The 21,625-nt window shown below is 40.9% G+C and overlaps 1 protein-coding gene across 11 annotated transcripts in view; it reads left to right on the plus strand.

Moving 5' to 3' along the window:
- The window catches only part of MEGF11 (multiple EGF like domains 11), a 377,287-nt gene that overhangs the window by 182,330 nt on the left and 173,332 nt on the right, over positions 1–21,625 (plus strand). The gene's annotated exons all lie outside the window — the stretch shown is intronic.

Here is a 21,625-nt window from a genome sequence, read left to right on the forward strand (position 1 = left end):
AAGCAATTATAAAGAATGGAGAACAATTGGATCCGAATCTAAAGTGATTTTTTGAGAGGGCTGTTCCATTCATTTCCTTTGACTTTTGCTGTGATGTAGGCATCTATTCCCATCTCCCTGCCAGGGTGCTGCATGCATAAAGCCATGATCATTGTGAGGGGCCTGTATTCCAGGGCTTGGACAAACAGATCTATAGTTTTTCTACTCTCTCTTGTTCAGTTTACAAAACCATCCTAAAGAGATTCATGTCTAGATATATTCATGAATGTGCTTCAGCTTAAATAAAAACTGAAGATCTTGTGTGTGAGGGGAAATGTTCTGCTATTGGTTACCCCTGTGCAGTGCCAATAAAATAAACAGTGGGGTCATATCCTCAGCACCAAAGTCAGTGGAGCTGCAGAGCTTTGTCACTTTATACCAGCTGAGAATCTGGCTCGTTGGGTGTGCACCATTTTTTCTGACAGCTGAATTTGGCCCATTCTGCTAGAACAAATGTGTGAAAAGAGAGAACAAAATATACTCTGCCAGATCTGTTCAGATCCCCTTTACTTGCAATGAAAGTGTTTTGTATTTTATTAAGGGCCTCTCCTTCACAGTCCAACTTCTTTTGCTTGATCCTGCAATGATGCAATATGACTAGATAGGGCCTCAAGCGATGTTAATCTGTGCAGCTTCAGTGATGGCAGTGGACCAAACTATTGTTGAAGCCAGTGGTTTTCAATCTTTTTTTCATTTGTGGACCCCTAAAAATTTCAAATGGCTGTCCATATCCCTTTGGAAATTCTAGACATACCACAGGTTGAAAACCACTGGTTTAAGCACAAAAAGTGGCATATGTAGCTCTTAGCAGTGCTTAGTAAAGATGGGTGGAACAGCCATGAAAAGCATCTGAAAAGAGAATAGATTTGTGCTGCAGTTTTAATATATCTAACAGTTTCCCACTGTGGAAGCCTCTTTCCTTTCTTTAGAGGATGTTCTGCGTGCCATTGAACCTTTGTTACTAGCTCCCTTTTTTATGTTTAAAAAAACCCATGAGAATGTCATATGCAGAGTTGGAGTTCTCTCTTAATGCTTTATAATCCTTCATTTCAATCACTCTCTTGCTTTTGAGTTTATTCTATGAGAACAGCTGTCAATTGTATTAAATTGTGTGCCGCAATGATCACAGCTAATTATGATGATTAATACAGCCAGATCTACTCAAATTGAAATAAATCCCGGTAAAGCACTGGTCTTGTGAAGGGTTAAAAAAGCCAAGTCTGCTTTGTCACCTTCAGCTGTGACACAATGTTCTCTCCTCCCCCTCGCATCTTAACACCAATTGCAATTCGGACAGAAGCCAGCAAGAATCTGAAAGCTGGAGCAAGTCAATTTGCTTAGACAGTTTAATCCACCTTCTCTCAGCTGCATATGTGAGGGGAGTCGGCAAGCACCCAGTTTCTGCTGATTTGGAAAACACTGCTTACGAATCCCTGCCTGAGAGGGGCTTGGCAGACCTTGAATAAGCAAACCGCAAACATCAGCGCTATATTTAGAAAGGACCTGACCTTCTGTTGTTCTCCTCATTGATTTGTAATCAGAAAAAAATGAGTAGTGGAATCTGATAAGTGACCTCTGACATGCTGGAATACAGCACTTACATACAGAAGCAGCAGCCAGGGAGTAAGATACCTTTCATGTGTCATTTACAGATGGAAGGCTGATAAGGAATAGGCAGCCATATGTTTCTTGCTTTTTAACTGTCCTTCTTTTCACTGGTTTCTCTCTGTCACCCTCTGTCAGGAGAGAGATGATAGTAAAGAAGTTTTATTACACATTACATTAGCATCAGTAAGTGCTGTCATTAACTAGATAATAAAAAGAGGTGTTGAAAAATAATTGTTTTTAAAAACGTCAGATAATTACTAAATAGCTCCCACTCCTGCCTAATGGCTAGCTGCTATTTCCTGTAATGGAGACCCCAGCAATGCAACATAGGCTTGTCTATGCCTCCCTCCTACAAAGATATACGTTAAATGGGCCCTCACTCCTGGTGTAGAAGTGGCTTTGGATAGTAGCTGGTCCCCTCCACTAAGTCTTTGTCGCTTCTGGACATTCCAGAAAGGTACGTTGACAACGGGATGATCATAATCCCGTTCTGTAGCTGAACTTTGTTTCCCAACTTGTCCCAGTGAGACCATGGGGAGCAAGGAGTGAGGGAGAGATAGTGGCCTAGCCTGGCCCTAAATATTTATTTCTGTTTAAGCTAAGAGGAGCAGTTACACAACCGAGCAGAGAATGGGGTTATGCTCCAGGAGGCACCAATCTTACATTTTTACTTGTCTGTTAAAACATATGTATTACTCTTGATGACACCAATGCAGAGGCTATATAGAATCTCAAACCGCCATCTGAAAACCAGCTTCTCATATTAAATTGGAACATTAAGCTAACATTTTACATTTTCATAGTGCTGTTTGTGTGAAAAGTGAGCCTGTGTTATTGTGGGGAATGGTTTGGGATAGGATAGTACCCCATTTTCTCCCAGGCCTCTGAAAACTGGCTTCTCCTTTTCTGTGCATGGCTGTGACTGAATCTTGACTGAAATGGGTTAAAAATCTTTCCTGTTTATTCAGAGGAATGCTATTTTCACCGTTCATGTTGCCTGCTGTATTTAAGTTCTGATTCAACAAAGCACTAATTTAAGCACATGCTTAAATGCTTTGCTGAATGGGGATGGTCTTAGACACCCGTTGAAAGTTAAGCATTTGGATAATTGCTTTGTTGAATCAGGGCCTTTGTTATGATTCTTCTTTTGTGCCCTGACAATTATGAGTCCTGTCCTTCAATCTCTGTGCATCTAAAGCTGTCATTTACTTCAGCAAGTATGCAGCAGTTGCCCAGAAAGAACATTCCGGAGCTGTAGTTGGCTAGCAAACAAAATTAAACTATCAAGCCTTATTTACAGTTTAATAAGGAATAATCAGTTACATTAATGTATTCTACCATCCTGCCTTGAATATTCATGCCCCTCCCCCATTCTGTCTGTCTGTGTAACATAGTGGATAGATTGCAAGAAACAAATGAAATATTCTTACAAGTGTGGTATAGAAAGCGTTCGGTCTGATCCTGCTACCTTTGCACTGTTCTTCGATGCCTATTGACTCAAATGCCAGGATTTGTCCCCTTATTAGTGACAAGTGAAAGGAACAGTTATCAAATAGGTTGACCCCTCTTCCCCCCCCCCACTCCTGAACAAAATGGCCACCTCTAAACTGAGGCCAGACTATGGGTCAAATTTTAATAGGGAGCTCAGGGAATTAGACTGTAAAACTTGTCAACAGTAATGAGAGCTCCTTGCCAAATATGTAACCGATGGTTAAAGAAAAGTTATCACCTGGGGATATATCCGGACACTGATTTTTATGTAAATACTCATTGATTTCATTGGGAATTCAATGCATGATGTGAAGGTGGAAAATGACCCTCTGGTCATGGTTCCTTGCCCACAAGGTGAGGTACAGAAAATAGTTCTTCTGGTGGAGTGGCAGAAGGCTTTTATTGACATGAGTTTGGGGTTACTACATAACCCAGCAGTGACAAAGCCATTAGTAGATTACATGGGCGTCCCAGACTCATGCCAATAAAACCTACATTGTGTGTCACACTGTTGTCTCTTGTGTATGTGTAAAATTGGCAGATATTAAGAAAAACTGGTTTGCAAATGCTTTGCAGAGTTTTAGTACACTTTTGTGGGACTATTTTTCGTATCCCTGCACCAGGTGTCGTAGTTACGCTATGAGTGTCACTGTATAAAAATCTCAAAAAGCAAATCAAACCCTCTAAATGCTCTTTTTTGCATTTCTGTGTACGGAATATCATGACTTTAAAGTCTGTTCCCTTGGGACTTTCCAGGCTAGGAGTTAGTGTGGGGCCTTTGCCAATAAGAAGCTGAGAATTTTTCCCTTTTCTGCAGTACAAAACTCTCATTTAGCTCATGGCATGTATAGGAAACCTGTTAGTGTTTCAGGCCGAATCTTTCCCATGCTGGACCCCTAGGCAATGGGGTGTAGTTTTGGACAAGTGGGGATGAAGTGAGAGGGAATTTCACAGTTTGGGTAAAAGGTAGAAACATTTTAGTGGTGGATTGAATGGTAGCTGTCAGGTAGGGATTTGGAAGGTTGAATCAGTCCCCAGGAAGATGAATTAGTGATCAGATCTCAGGTGAGACGGACAGTTTTGAGATGAACTCATTTATCCAATGGATTCATATTGTACGTGTGTGTGAATGTATGTATGTGTGTTTAGATATGTATGTGTGTGCATATGTGTATACAATAAATAATATAGAAAGTTTATTCCTTACCAAGAATTATTATTAGAATACTGATGAGATCATTTTGGCAAGGAAAGCATGATGGTATTGAACAACGTCTCAGTAATACAAAGGGAAATCTTTGGTGCATGGCTTCTTCATGAAATGCTAAGTCCAGTAAAGTGACTGCAAAATGCATACAAGGGAGGACCACAGGAGAGAAGAGTGTGAAAAGGAGATGGAGGAAAAGAGCAAAAAGGCGGAAACTAACGACCAAATCCTGACTCCGAACACACACAGGCAATTCCCATTGGTCCATATTCCAATCTCAGTTACACAAGTATGAATCTGGAGTAACTCATTGACATTAATGTTTTGTAGACCAAATTAAGTTAGAGGTGGAAAGGAAGCAGGGTATTAGGAAGTTGTAAAGGAGGAAAGAGGACATGGACCAAATGTAGAGGTCTCAACAACAAAAGATCTGGGGATAAAATTTTCAAAATCTGACTGAGGAGCCTACAAGTCATTGGAAATAAATGGTAGTTAGGCTCTTATTTGCTTAAGTCATGTCTGAAAATGAGACTGTATCCCAAAGTCACGTAGGCACATCTGAAAATTTTACCCTAAATTCAGTATTTTAATTATAAAAATTAAACAAGTAAGCAATAAGCCAAACGCTACCGCATCTGTGCAATGCTTTACTGTGACTATGATGGGCATTTTCTTTTGTGTTTGTGATTGCTGAAAGTCACTAGTACGGAGGTAAATTTGAAGTTGCTGTTCTTTTTAATAACTTAGCTACGCAGTCCTGAAAACTGGGAGGGGACTTCCTGGGCATTGGTTTCTAAGCATTTTGCATAGTTTGGAACTGAACCCGTGGGATGCTGTATGCAGGGCTTTTATCATTTTTTGCAATATTTGGAAAGTATTTAGAAAAATCAAATATGTGAAGAGACTAACATGTTGTATATCAATATGATGCATTTTTGAGGCTCTTAAGCTGTTGTTAAGACATTAGAGTGAAAAGGCATTTCATCCAGAAGACATTATCAGTTAACGCAAACACAGGGTTTTAAAAAAGCTATTACGTTCATTGTTGGTGCTTGCAGCAAGGAAACGATAAAGCGAACACAATCTCATCAGCTAGCATTTGTGACCTCGCAGGGGGTGACAGTACTTCATGGTGCTCTCTGTAAAGTTATCAATAACCCACTGTATGACTCCGTTATTCGCTGTTGAGACACTTAACTCTCTTTGGAAAACAGAGCCCGTTTGGGACAGCTTTGACTCTAATTAGAAGACAATAGTCAGTTACAGTTCCAGAGTCTTCAAAGGGGGTCAAGAAAACCTTTTGATCAACTAATAGAAGCGTTTTAGAATGGAAGTCACAAATGTTAAAAGCCCATTTCAAAGCAGTCTTGGAACAGAATAGGTGATGCTCTGAGCAGCTGAGATCAAGCAATTGTTTAGCAGCCGTTCTTGACGCAAATGACAGTGCCATACCTGGTTGGTGAATCAACAGGCTGGTGCTGGAAGAGGGTGAAATTACCTTCTGAGGTTCAAATGTATGTCCAAAAACCTAGGGCACGTTATTCTACAGAAAAGTGCAGCTGCACAAATGCAGACAGCTAGGAACGCATTCCTGTTCACAGTAGTGAAGAAAACAGCATATGGTCTCATCCAGGGAGGAAAAAGGGGTATTACCTTGGGGAAAAAATGCATTATGCTGACCATGCAATCTGGTGGGTTGTGCACTGGCTGTCTGCTTGCAATTGATCTCAGCACCAAGGGTGGAGCACAAGAGTTGCTTCAATCTTGGCCAAACTGCCAGTGGAGAGGGGTGATCTGTGAAAGGTCAGCCCAGGTTGATTGGTAACGGAGACAGTGAGGTACCTTCGGAATCCAGTAGGTAGCATGGGGAGGTTATCTGTCCCAGGTGCCTGCTTGAGTCTGTGGATTCCAGGATCTCGGTGTATTTTTGTGCCTGCATTGTAGTATACTGAGGCCCAACCCAGCAAAGCATTTAAGCCACAAACATAACTTTAACCACAAGTGGGCCACTGACCAGGTATCATGAACAAATGCTGTGTAATGCTTTAAAAACATTACTTCACATGCATGCTCTGAATAAACGGCAGTATAGGTACAATATAAATCATTTAACTAGTAATCTTTAGGGTAGATAGATAAATGTCCACCTCTAATTGAGAAAAATGGTTTTGAAAGAGTCCCTGGATGATCTTTTATTGATTCCTCAGGTGCAATTTCCTGGCCCTACTGAACTGTGGTATCCACAGTTAGCTTTTGAGTTAGTGTTTGCCCTGCTTCTTCACAAGCAAGAGAGCCTGCAGGAGTCATTTGTTTGTTGTAACTCAGTCAGTGGTGGTGGTGGTGGTGGTAATAAGAGTCTCTGTTACTAGTTGATTAGAATTAGAGAGTAGTTTGCCACATGCAATTTTGTCACCTTTGATCATCTTATTTGTATTGCTGTAGCATTAGTTACGGACCAGGACCCCACTGTGCTAAGAGCTGTACAGACACCGAACAGAAAGATGGTCCCTACACCAAGGAACTTGCAATCTAAATATGAGACAGGAGACAACAGATGGATACAGACAGGCAGGGAGAGCACAAGTTAACAATGAGTCAAAGCTGGTCAGCATGATAGGCAGTGATCTTTTATTGTGTATAACACTTTTTATCTGTGACTGAGTGGTACCTAGCTCCTATATTTGTCTTCGTGGAAGGCTGCTGCCAAACTCTTTAGTCTGTATCAGTTTACATAAGATAGCATGTTGTCTTCTGCCAGCTTCTTTCACATGCTTATTATAAAAGATTCCTCAAAATTCCGATGTTAGGAGATCCACTCGAGAAAGTTTAGTCCAAAAAGTAAAACCGATGGTGCCTGGAGGGCTGTTCTGTTCTGTATCTAATGTTTCCATTAATAAGTAAGATGATGAGCAGTTTCTTTCTGTGTTCCCCTGTAACGTTTGCCCTTTAACAGTTGAACAAACAGCTCAGTTGTGCCATTGCAGTGTAGATAGTCGGGGGCAGTTGTTGGGTCTGTGATTCTATTTAACATAAATTCCTCAACTCTGATGATGTAATTTGTGGACCATTATCACTGGTGGTCTGCTTTTGGATACCAGTTCTTGTAAGAGCCAACTCCTCAGCTGGTGTTAATCAGCTCCATTGGAGCTAGGACAGTTTACATCAGCAGAGGATCTGGACATAAGTGCATAGTACTTGTTTGGTATGTGCTGATAAATACCTCTGGCCATTTTGGGTAGGAGTCCATCACAGCCAGGTCCTGGAAATGTCCCTTGAAATCCACATGCTGCTATAGTATCCTCAGCCTCTCTCAAGAATCGCTGCTGCCTCATCTGGTGTATTGTGTATTTGTTGAAATGTTGAATGTTGGAGAGTGTTTCAATTTGGCTATCCCTATATGGCCACCAAACGTAGGTTCTTTCCAAAGCTTTCATTGTAACAATCTCTAGATGGCCTAAATTCAGGTTTTCCAAAGTTTGTTGCTGCTTCCTCAGAGTGACTGTTTGAATGCCCACATTAGGAACCCACTACGAATGGCAAGCTCTTCCTTTGTGACCACAGAATGAGGAGAGAATATACTGGTGGTCAGGTCTCTGTCCTTTCATAGTAGCCTAATGTACCTGTGCGTAGAGAGGATCACTCCTGTTTTCTGTCCTCTGTGTCACACAGAATATGGGTCAGGTTTTTATTTGAGATGGAGTAAATACATCCACTGAGTGTTCTGAATGAGCAGAGTCCATCTTAGTCTCATGAAAGCTGGCAGTTCCATTTGCAAGTGCAATTTCTGAGTGCCTGTGAAAGTCTTACTGTGATAAAAAGTGCAAGTGGAGGTGAGAAGCGTGATAAGAGACATACATGCAACTCCGTGTGTTGGTGGAATTCATTGAGTTAGCGATTCTTCCAGAAATGCGTAGATCTGTAGGAGCTTAACGCAAATGCTTCCAATTTGTTTGAGCTTTCAACTGGTGGCACCTTGTGGACCATGAATAACTAATGTACCCTCTTGTTTTGCATTCCTTTCCTCTCAATATGTGCATTACTCTCCCATTCACTTAGTGTGGGATTGTGTTGAAATTAGGAGTGAATGTGATGTGATATATTCCCTAACTCCAGGGTTTTCATAATAAGGTTAATACAGGCTGAATAGCAATTAAATTCCTATAATAAAGAAAAGATGGGTTAAACCAGGTTGAACAGCACATGTAAAAGACTTAAAATCAAGACTGGATTTGGAATTTATAACCATGATCTTATAGTCACTGAGAAATAATAGTTCATGCAGCTTTGGTTTTTCTCTTCTTCCCTGGGCAACTGCCCAAATTTGGCATCTCTTGAGTTGCAAGGGGAAGTTACATTTGGCACTAGTACAAATTCCACAGTCACTGAAGTGCTTTCTTCATTTAGTTAACGGTCTTTCTGAGCAACACTGGGTTGCATTCATCTTTATTATGCAGCGACTCCCATCGCTATATGATAGGCTGGGATCATGAGTTCCGCATAAAATTGCAGTTTACAGATGCTTTTATCTTGCAAACCATTAGCACAATAGACTTAAAATTGATATCTAGGTATGTGTCTGTCATATCACTTACCTACAAGTGAAGAGTAATGAAATTTAATGTACTGCCTGTGCTTTGGAGCTGCTGAGCTGTGATGTGACCCCCACATTTAGAAGTACAAAATGTCCATCACTGCCACTGACACATCGTAGAAAAATTGTCAGTGTACTGTGTGAAATAATTCAACAATTTCTGCAACAGTGGGCAACTTTAAAACACCTTACCACACTGATACTCCATTTTAAGTGATTTTTAAAAAAAAAACTAATTTTTCATGCTAAAGTCAATGCACTGAAAAGATAAATGATTCCTATTTAAAGCTGTCCACCATAGAGTGGGCGTCCCAAGATAGCTCTGGATTTTCACATTTAAAAGATACGGACAGAGAAAAAGGCTTTTGAAAATCTGACTTAGCAGAGTATAGTACAATACAATTGCAAAGGGGAAAAAGGCTGCATGCTGAATTTCTAGAGGGCGATAGAAGGGGTCAGTGTGAAGCTGAATGGGGATAGCTCAGTGGTTTGAGTTTTGGTCTGCTAAACCCAGGGTTGTGAACTCAAGCCTTGAGGGGGGCACTTAGGGATCTGAGGCAAAAATCTGTCTGGGGATTGGTCCTGCTTTGAGCAGGGGGTTGGACTAGATGATCTCCTGAGGTCCCTTCCAACCCTGATATTCTATGATTCTATGATAATTTATTATGTGGCACTTGGGAGCCATCAAAATGGACCAGGACCCCATTGTGCGAGGCACCATACAAACACAGAACAAAAAGACAATCCCTGCCCCAAAGAACTTGCAGTCTGAGACAAGAGAACAGATACAAGGCACACAAGCAAACAGTGAGACAGTATTGGTCAGTGTGACAGGTTCTGGTATCAGCACACCAGCTGGCTAACCTTGGCCCAGTTTTTTGTAGGCATCACAGAAAAGGACCATTTGAATAAGGATAATACGATAGCTCTGCAGATATGTCAAGGTATTATTCCCACTTTGAACTTTAGTGTCCAGAAAGTGAGGACCTGCCTGTACCCTTCTAAGCTTAATTCCTAGCTTAGATCTGATAGCGCTGCCACCAACCAGAAATTCCAGTGTCTGGTACACTCCCTGTCTCCCCAAAATCTTCCCTGGGGGACCCAAGACCCAAACCCCTTGGGTCTTAAAACAAAGGGAAATAAACCTCCTTTTCCCCCTCCCAGACTTCCCCTCCCTGGGTTACCCTGAGATACACTGATCCAGACTCCTTGGATCCTAAAACAGAGAGGAATTAACCTTCCCCCCACCTCCTTTTCTCCCACCAATCCCCTAGTGAGTTCAGACCCAATCCCCTTGGGTCTTAAACAAGGAAAAAAATCAGTCAGGTTCTTAAAGAAAGCTTTTAATTAAAGAAAAAAAAAAGTAAAAATTATCTCTGTAAAATCAAGATAGAAAATGTTTACAGGGTCTAAGCTTATACATAGACTAGAGGGACTCCATCCCCTCTAGCCCAAGTTACAAGTTATAGCAAACAGAGGTAAAATATCCTTCCAGCAAAATACACATTTGCAAATAAAGAAAACAACCATAAAGACTAATCTGCCTTCTATCTAGTACTTACTATTTTGAACATGAGAGACTGTTCTAGAAAGATTGGAGAAAGATCTGGTTGCATGTCTGGCTCCTCTTAGCTCCAAGAGAGAACAAAGAACAAAACAAAAAGCACAAAGAAAGACTTCCCTCCACCAAGATTTGAAAGTATCTTGTCCCCCAATTGGTCCTTTGGTCAGGTGTCAGCCAGGTTCACTGAGCTTGTTAACCCTTTACAGGTAAAAGAGACATTAACCCTTAACTATCTGTTTATGACAAGATGTTTACTGGAAGCTCCTGCCAAGTGAGAGGCAATATCAGAGACAGCACCAGGGTGCAGTGGAGGCTCGCATCATGGCATAATGGAGGGAGTGGACTCCTTGATAGTGAATGAGAGATAAATAGAGTGGGGACAGGCCATGAAGGACCTTGGAAGTATAGCTTATGTACAATGCGATAAGAGAGAGGGGAACAAGCCTGTGGAAGGATGCGAAGAGAGAGGGGAGACCTGGTGAAACAGATGGGCTAGTAAAATGATCTTTGCAGCAGCATTCTGTGTGGATATGAGAGGGGCAACGTTGCATTGATTAAGTTCAGAAAGAAGGACGTTGCACAAATCTATCATGTACAGTACATGATGATTACACAAGAAGTATGGTGCAATGTAAATTGATGTCTTCTGCAGTGCAGTAAAACATGGGACTCGTAAGTATATGCTCAAATTCTCCAAAGGCGTAATTTGACCCTAAATTTGGAAATGCTGTAACTACCAGTGTTTGAAATAAAGAAATATTAGTGGCTTTACATGCAGTTTTTTCTTAATAATGCCAGAGGAAGTGTTATTCTTGTAATGCAAACTTGAATCACTACAGCAATGATTATTAGACTGATCAAACTCTTGGACACATTCTAATGATTACAAAACAGTCATTTAACTGTCTTAGCTTTGGAATTTATGCAAATAGTGATTTTATTTATGGTATTGTTTAGATTTGCCCATGTTTATAAATTTTTATGCTGCTTAAATATTTAGTTTGAGTCTGTGCATAACTGTTAGCTTTTATGGGTTTCTGTTGCCTAAATTATCCTGAAAGTTCCCCCATAATTATCCCCTGGCTTATGACTAAGCACATAAAAATTCCAGCTACAAGGAACTTTCTTGCCAAAGTTTAGAAGAGGGTAATTTAAAATGAGGGTTCGAATGGAAACTGTCTCACAATCACAACTGTGGAGTTGCTGTTGTAGCTTCATGTGCTATAAAGTTAATTGCTTCAAGTATGAGCTGACCACATAATTAAAACATGGCTTAACACCTCTTTTGTTCACTTTTTTCCTAGTTATAGTCTGCTTCTTCACATGTGAATACATAGATTAGATACATGCATGTATGCCTTGGTAACAATGACGTTGTTCTGGGCAGATATTAGTACCATCTGCAAATGTTGTATATGGTAATTTATATTCTGATTTTAGAAACATAATATGTATATGATGGCTGCTGTGACTATATACAATATGGGATCTAAACCTGTTTATGTTCAGTGAAGCTATTGGTCTCCTTTTTGATGTCTCATGTATTCCTCCATGTTTTAGAAAGGAACCAATGGCACTTCTAAGAACTATTCTCATAAGTCAAGATTTTGTAGTCAAGGTTCATTCTTTCATTTTATTCTTTCATTAAAATGTTTTGATGTGTAGAGAGGAGGATCAAACTCTTTCAAACAATTTATGAATCACAAATCAGAATTAGGAGACCCTTTTCACCCACCCCACTCTACCAAAGGTGCAGTGACCATTACATAAATATTGGATGCTTTACTGAAGTTTTTTACGGTTCCTATTTTTGGATGCAATAAAGACACTTGTTAATGATTTAGTACTTTCACCTCTGTTGCCAGAGCCAAAACCTTGTCTCGGTATTACCAAGGTTCTGTTCTCTGTTTCTGCTCCATTATCAATTTGGATAACTTTATTGGTTACAGTATCTAAGTTAGAATCAAAACACCCCTCAAGTATGTGTGCAGCTGTAAGATTTGATTCAGTGGAGCTCTTAGGTATGGTAAATGGTTAACAGGAAACAAGTGTAATGCAAGTGTATGAATGCAAGTGTAACTTCAGGCTGGTCTACATGGCAAAGTTGGGCTGGCTTAAGAGTTCTTCCATTAATCTAGCTACTGCCTCTTGGAGAGGTGGATTTACTTCAGCGACATTGCTGTCAGAAGTGTCTACCCTACAGCAGTTCTGCCGTCATGTGTCTAGTGTAGCCATGGCCTAAGGGAGAACATGGTGAGGATTGGCGCACCAGGGAGGCTTCTTTGTGTTAGCCCCATGTGATGCCATAAGAGTCTCTGTGAAAACATTTCCTAAGGCAGTTCTCTGTCTTCACTCTTACTGTATGTAATCCTGCAACCCTTACACAAATATCCCCAGTAGAGTCAATGGTACAGGTCCCATGAGTAAGGACTGATCGCTGGAAAGGTAGCAGGAGCAGGCTCTTTATTTGTCATTCTTTGATTGTAAACGTATTACAAAGGACAATGCAGTGTAAGTTAAGGAAATTAACGAGTGGCAGCGCAAATGAGAAGTACTGCATTATGACCATACTATTGTATGCTGTGCAATGCAGCCTGTTGATTTGGTGGTCGCTTGTCATTTCCCCCTCTCACTCTCTAGTATAAAAACAACACTAAGATTTATATGAACTGTACTGTTTTAGAATACAAACTAGGCCTGCAAAGCACAGTGCAAAGCTTAGGAAACTTACTACTGGGAAAAAAAGAACAGTCTAGGTTAATTCGTAAAGTGCTTTGCAAAATAGGATGAATGCCTTATGTTACACGGTGGGATTCCTTGGCTTTTTCCCTCACACCTGACTGCCTATTAATCTGCCTTTTAACTGTGCCTGCATGCAGCCGCACATGGCTAAAATCACCAGTAAGATAACCTCTCTCCAGGCCTCTCCAAACTGGGTCACCCTTTTGCTATTGGTTGGCATTAAATTATTCCCCTTGAGATAACCAAGACACTCCACAGTGCTATCTATTGTCATGTTCTGGCACTGAGATTTAAAACAGATTATGAGCAGTCTGTCGTTTTAGGCTGTTCAAAGATATATGAAAAATTAGACACACATTGATCTCTCAAATTGAGGAATTTTAACAAAAAATATTTTTTTCTCTTTGTAAATGCATGTTCCATTATTATTGCCTTTTAGAAATGTTGTGATTAAAAAAACTATGATATGTACTTAAAATAAAAATTAATAATTTTGGTGTGTTAGGTAAGCGTTTGAGATGATAACATTCGTATGGGTCTTTATGAAGAAGAATTTCAAATACCTTCTGTCACCCTTGCCATGAGGCTCCTCACTTAAGCCAGAAAATGCCAGCCTGCAATAGTGATTTGCATGGACACAGAGGTACACTTAGTTTCTGATTTCAGGATTTGGGCCAAAGGCGATGGGTACTGTGGTGTTTAAATGAACGAATAAAGTTATCAGTTTCACCTTTTGGTTATTCTATAATGGATGTGTCCGAAGGTTACTTTAAATATCTGCTGCTTCTTTTAATTGGTAAATGAAAATCTAAGTGGTTTCCAATACTGATGTTTTGATTTTAGAATGAGGATTTTCACTTTGCCTGAAACATACCTAAGTATGCAGCCTCTGGCCTGCATTCAGCAAAACACCTAAACGTGTGCATAACTTTAAGCATATGCTTAAATCCCTTGTTGACTTAAACTCTACTGATGCCTCCTTAATATGTTGTCATTTAGCCCCAGATTCAGAAAAGCACTTAATCATATACTTAAGAGGTGGAGTTCAGAATGTGCTTTGGTCCTTTCTTGAATTAGGATGTAAGGACATGATCTAACACCTACTGAAATCAATTGAAACATTTTATTGACTTCAGTGGGCTGTAGATTGAGCCCATGAGCAGTAAATATATCTGAGTGCACATATGTGGATCTGAATGGATTGATATGGTATTAAAAACTGTATATGTGTGTTTGGGTGTATTGTATGCCCATATGCATGTTACAGATATGTATTTATATACAGCCACACATGTATGAGTGCAGGGGCAGCTCTAGGTATTTTGCCGCCCCAAGCACGGCAGGCAGGTTGCCTTCGGCGGCTTGCCTGCAGGAGGTCCCTGGTCCCGTGTATTTGGCAGCACGCCAGCGGACCCTCCGCAGACATGCTGCCGAAGGCAACCTGCCTGCTGCCCTCACAGTGACTGGCAGAGTGCCCCCCATGGCTTGCCGCCCCAGGCACGCGCTTGGCCCCCCGTGCCTGTAGCCACCCCTGTATGAGTGTGTATGTTTGTGTACAATATAAAATAGACTTTCTGTATTTAATGAATGATAATTCCAGGCTTCCTGATGGCTAGTAATGTGTAATGAAGACTCTAATCATATGCGCATACCGTAGAGTGAAATAAGCGACACTCTTTCATTTTGCCAAGGTTTAGCTTTATTGGCTTTCATGTCACTTCCTTTTACTGACCCTTATTTCTACCCTGTAGTCCTTTCAAAAGAGGCTTTTTGCTAAAATGGAGGCAGCTGGTGCCCTTCACGTTACTTTATTTGCTGTTGTCAGCAGTGCTCCCCTTTCTTGCTTTTTCTGCCTAAGGAGGCTTTTAAGTTCAAAAAACGTCATGGTCTTTTTTTCCCCAGTCATGAATTTGAATAGTGCTCTCTGTCTTGTTGAATGCTCTGTCTACAGTCTCTGTCTGGAGTTCCTCTCCTTCAACTCCACCATGCCCCACCTCCACTCTGCCGTCTGTCCCTTGAACTCCAGTGAAGCTGCTCTCACCGAGGTCTTCTAGTGAGCTTTTCCTAGCCAAAGCTCAGAACCTTTACTCCATCCTCATCCTCCTTGACCTGCTGTCTTCCCTCAACAAAGCTGACAATGCTCTTCTTGGAATCATGTCCTCCCTTGGCTCTGTCCTCTCCTGGTTCTCTGCCTACCTTTCTTGTCACTCCTCTAGTGTGTCCTTTGGAGGAACTTCCTTGTCCCCGCTTCAACATTGTGTGGGTTTTTCAGGACTCTGTCCTTGTCCCCATCTCTTTTCCCTTTACACCTTCTCTCTTGGTAATCTAATTCACAAACACAAATTCAGCTACCATCTCTATGCTGATGGCTCACAGATCTGCCTATCTACTCCAGATTTGTCTCCTTCTGTCCATATTAAAATTTTGTCTTGTCTCTGACATCTAATGGAAGTCTAGCCATCAACTCAAGTGCAGCATGGGGAAATAGAGATCATAACCTTCCCCTCGCCCCCTTCCAAGTGTTCTCTGCTACCTCCTATCTCAACTGCTGTAAACAACACCACTATCCTGCCTGTTGTTCAGCCCCGTAACCTCGGTGTCATCTTTGTCCTGGACCTCTCTCTAGATCTTCACCTTCAAGCTATCTCTAAATCTTGATAATTCTTTCTGCACAGTGTCTAGTGTATGGCCTTTCCTAGCCATCTATTCAGCTAAAACTCTCATCATGTCGCATCTTGTTTACTGCAACTTCCTTGTCTCTGGCCTTGACAAATACAGCCTTGTCTTGTGCATATCTGCTCCGAATGATCTTTGCAGAAGCATTTTCCTAGACTAGCGCTTTGACATTGTCATCCTTCCACTGGCTTCCTTTCTGTATCACATCACACATAAATTATTGGTCCATTCCCAGCCTGTCCTCACCCTACCTATCATCTCTAATTCACTACTAAGATGTCCGTTTCCCTCCTTTGATCGACCCAGGATGTCAGCCTCCATCACCCACTTATTAAATTTTCAATCAAGCACCTTCGTGCTTTCTCCCATGCTGCTGCTGACACTTGGGAGGAGTTCCCTGCGAACGTTCACAAAAATAATGCATTATCCTCCTTCCAAACTCTTCTTAAAACGCTGCTTTTCCATCGGGGCCCCCAAAAAACTTGCCAGTGTCGGTTGCTGGTGTGCTGGGACCACTGGACATCATGCTGACCAACATTGTCGCATTGTTTCCTTGTACTCTGTCTATATCCATGGGTTGCGTCTCATCTTTTACTTAGACTGTAAGCACAGACTGGCTTTTTGTTCTGGATTTGTACAGCACCTAGCACTATGGGGTTCTGATCCATGAATAGGACTCCTATGTGCCATGGTAATACTACTAATAATAATTATTAATGTCTGTTCTGCACCTCTTCTGCAATATATATTATATGCAGCTCTCCAAGCCTCAGCTTGAGAGCCTGAGGGCTTGGTGCTGCTAGGTGCCGGGTTTGGATGGGACTTCTTATGGACGAGAGCACATCCTTAAGTGCTCTGATGGATTGTAATTGGTATATTCAGCCCCTTGCTGGATCAAATTCTGAATTTGCAAAGTGTTCAGTGCTTTCAGTTCTTGTGGATGTCAGTGGAGTTTTAAGAATTCAGGCCCCAGATCAGCAAGGTACTTTAAACTCATGGGTAGGCCAACTCAAGTTAACGAGACTATCTCTATGCTTCAAGTTAGGTGAGTGCTTAGGTACTTTTTACTGAATTAGGGGCTCTGAATTTTGCAGACTCTGGCTCTCATTATTGTAAACTCTGGACAGAGGTAATCTCTGATGTATAAACATTGCCTGTTGCATCTTTACCTAATTCTGTGCGTTAAGGGGAGAATTGTTTTTCAGAATGAAATTTGCAATACAAACATTAAAATGATACAAACTGTTTAAAATGTCTCATCTCGAGTCAGTGCAATGTGTAATGCTTTCCAGTGTGGCATGTGATTTTATATCTGTGTTTACAGTGGCCATTACAAAGAGAGAATACAAGTGGAAAAGTAATTAAAAGGAATGTATAAGCCAATCGACTTATTGAATACAGTATATATTTTAATATTATTTATGGAGAGTTTGAATAATCAAAGCGGCAACTTCAGAACATTATGGAAACCGATTTTATTCTATTATAAAAAATGACTTACTAGCACAGGGGTGGGATGGTGATTGCTTCCGGCCCTGAGAAAAGGCAGTTGGCAGGTGAACTGCCCTGGGGCTCGCGTGGTGGAGGGTCTTAATCTGCTACAGGATGGGCATAGTAATCTGCACCAGCCCTAAATTTGGCTCAGGTTGCTTCCCCTGCTGTGTCAGCTCAGCTGTGCTGGCCAATGCATTAGAAGGATAAAGTCTTTGTTTGACTCACTCCTTGCCCACCTGAATGGGACGGGAAAAGCATCGCCCATAGAGGCTGTTCTCCCCCTCCCCCTGTGATGAGCATCCAGGTAGTGAACACAAGGGGAGTTAGGGGGTCCATGGTTCCCCGTCCACTGCTGCCCAGTCTTATGGCAAGGGTCACCATCTGCCCCCAGACTGAAACCCTGGTCCTGATCCTGTAATCATTAGACAGGCAATGCTCCCCATTGAATTCAGTAGGGATTTTTGCCTGAGTAAGGGTTGCATGGGACCCTAATGCGTAACTTCTTGTGAGACAAAATAGGACTGTATGTGGAAAGCAAACCACTCAGTATTTTTTCCTAGTTTAGGCAGCTGTGCACTACAGATACATGTTCACTAACTGGATCTTTATTTGTGTTGTATCTTCCCCTAGCAAATATCAATTTAGGAAGCTGTATTTTATGCATACGTTTGGTGTGTACATTATGAACTCTGGAAATGGCATGCTGAGTTGACATGATAAATAAACATCGGACTTTGAAATGCTTTTCCAGTCTTGGCATCAGAAGCCAGAGCTTAAGCTTCTATACTGTTTTATTGCTCATGAAAAACCTGGGTCTTTTCAGTCTATCTTGCCTGTGTCACTTAATCTGTCTGAACGTTTATGGGTTTCTCATGGTAACCCACTCTCTCACGTCAATTGCAAGACCAAGAATGATTTTTAAATGGTGTCATAACATTTGTCTCCTGGCCGCTTAGACAATAGAATGGGAGTGCTTGGGAGTTCTGAATATAGGGGGGCCACTTAGGGATCTAGGGCAAAAATTAGTACTTGGTCGTGCTAGTGAAGACAGGGGGCTGGACTCGATGACCTTTGAAGGTCCCTTCCAGTTCTAGGAGATATATCCTAGGAGGTATATCTCCAATTTAAAAAAAAAAGTGCAAGGACAGCAGGATCAAGATCTGTGTTAGCTCCTGTTGCAACGGTTCCCATCACGTGGCTGAATCTCATTTGTTTGTGAGCCAATACCTTCATTTGAGTTTGACCTCTGAGCAGACAGTTTGCAGAAGAAAAAACCCAACAGCTAACTACATATTTGACCCTTTCTTGCTGTCAGCCTCAAGCTGCTTGACAATACATAGTACTGTAGTACATATAGAGCCTGCTTTTGAATATTGCATGCACAGAAAGGTATGTGCCATTATGTTTCTAATTTGTATGTGTATTACCATTATTATGGAATCATGGACAATTAGATGCATAAATAGCCATCTGGGAATATTAAAAAAATAGGCACGGATGTTTTTGAGTGTACATGTGTTTAAGAAAATCAGGCTTGTAATATAGTCCTCAATTCAAGTAGGCTGGAATGAAATGGACTAGACCAATTTGATCTTTGATTTAACAGCCTGTATTCCTAACAAGTGCAAGAAGGCAACTTGAAATCCAAGGGACATAACAACTAAAGCTTTAACCCCAAAGTTTAATCACTGCTAGTGAGGGAAGACTAAAAAGCCAGCTTTATTTGACCTGCAGACAAGATTCATAATACAGGGCATGGGAATGTCACGAGGACAACCAGGCTGAGCTGAGGAAGGCATTTGCATTTTAAAAAGGCAATTTTAAGATCCCTAGAGTCACTAAGAACTTTATCCTGAGCATTCTCTACAAGTCATATATCTGGGACCCTGGATTATAATGGAGCAGAGCATGGATTACTGCCTCAATATTAGATAAAGACATCCATATGGAGATATTTACAATAAAATATAGATTTATATAGTACCTGTCATACAAGTATTGCAACAATTTCTTAGGTGACAGAAAGATGCTCCAGCTACAGATGTTATATCATGCTAGGAGGAATATCTGTCTCAAGAACAGAATCCATATTCCTAGCAACACCTGAAATAGTGATATAACTGTGTCAGAGAAAGAATAATATTCCAAAGCCGGGTAGCAGGCCCCCCATTGAATAATATCCAACAGACAGGATAAAAGTAAACAACGGCAACAACTATAATAATCTGCTGCTGCAGCAAGATAGGTTGATTATCATCAGCATAGCAACGATCATCTCTGTTCATTGTGAAAGCGGGATCCCAATACACTGAGTCAGTCGCATCTCCAAAATTGATGATGAAGGGTTGTAACCCCACAGTAGAAATCCCTCGAAGGAAAGCGTGTGCTCACCTATGTGGTTTAGCTGTCCCTTCACTACCCCCTTAGAAGTAGCTTGAATACTGGCAGAGAATATTGCCAAAGACTCTGCCCATCTCCCGCACATTGGCATAAGATAGAATCCTTGTACCCTTTCAGTCCCCCTTGAGCACCTGCATTTGTCCAGACATGATCTAGTCTGAATATGTATTTGAATCACTCTTACATGCACCTTCTGTTTACTCAGTTTTACTGCATGCTTGTGCAGAGATGTGAAAATATAGTATCCATTGCAGCCAGAGTTAGATTTTTTTTTTCTTCAAGCAGTTTGGTAATGAGCTCTTGAAACATTCCTATAGGTTATGGCACACCCTACATTTTCAAAGTAATTTAATGAGTTGCGGGTGCATTGTTATCTAATAGTATCTGGCTGCTGATCATTCTGATTCATTTCCGTGTTTCACTAATTGCTACATTCCTGAGCACTAGAAGGTATAAAATTGTCAGCAAGGAAGCGGTTGAGTTCTTTGGATAGGACAGTAGGTCGGATCTAGATTCATTATGCATGATGCTTAGTACTGTGGGTCTTTCAGCTGCCTTTGGTGACAGATCTGCATGCAATGGCAGCTCTGGGCCTTTAGCTTCTGTACCTCACCCTCTAACTCTAGTGAAGGAGGGAAGATGTTGCATAGTGAATGCTTCTGAAAGAAGAGAATGAAGAAAGGATTGTTCTCCAGGAGAAAAATAAAATGAGTATTTGTCACCCATACAAAAATATATACCTCCCCTTAATTAAATCAGGTTTGAGTGAAAGAAAAATAAATGGCATGAATCTATTCATCTGAGTGAAATTTCCCTCTGTGCAGAGAGCCTGCACCAGGCCTATTCTAGATTGCGAGCCCTTTGGGGGAGGGGCTCTCAGGTACTAATGTTTGTACAGCATCGAGCACAATTGGCAGGCACCGCCAGTGTGCTCTAGTAGCTAGAGCACTTGATTGGGACTCAGGAGACCTGGGTTCTATTTCTGGTTTTGCCACTAGCTTGCTGGGTAATTCATTTCAACTATGTGCCTCTGTTTCCTCATCTGTCAAATGGGGATAATGATACTGACCTCTTTGGTAAAGCACTTTGATATCTATTGATGAACAGTTAGGTATTATTATAACCACAATATAAATATTGAATTATTGTAACAGTAGCACACCACTTAGGTGCCATTTAAGTGCTCGATGTTGGACTTAAGTAGAAGTTATGTGCTATCTTGGTTTTGTGCTGGCTCCGCACTGGAGTGAATTGCATCTCAGATACATCCTTAAATTCATCACCCCTGTGGTTTTTAGAAGCTCTACAGCACAGAGGACTGGATTTTTCCAAAACAAAACAAAAAACCTCTAGCCTCTGTGGTCATTTTTAAGCCTGCAAGTTAATTAAACGCTCCATTTTGTTTTTCTGTTTACAGTCTCTTTCCACATGATTGATATGATATACAGTCTCATTAATATTCATATTGCATCATGTTCACACTAAAGACTGGTATGGATTGTAAACAAAGACCACCTTGATGAAATTTCATGCTGGCCTTTACATCTTGTCATACAGCTCAGTCAGGTTGTATAGTATAAAATTAGTGCAGAATCTGACCCTTTTCATGGTCCACACTTATATGGACCATGAAACATATTACTAGGGCTCTTTAAAAAAAATTCCATCACAACTGTTTTTCAGTGGGAAAGTGAATTTTCAGTTACATGAAAAAATTTGTGGAAAGTTTCTTCTTGCTTCAGAAATTTTTGGCTTTTTATCAAAAATCAAAAACTTTTAGATCAAAAACAAAAAAAAAATCTTTTTTTTTTTT

Source organism: Gopherus evgoodei, chromosome 10 (assembly GCF_007399415.2).
Source record: "Gopherus evgoodei ecotype Sinaloan lineage chromosome 10, rGopEvg1_v1.p, whole genome shotgun sequence".
In the NCBI taxonomy this organism is placed as follows: domain Eukaryota; kingdom Metazoa; phylum Chordata; order Testudines; family Testudinidae; genus Gopherus; species Gopherus evgoodei.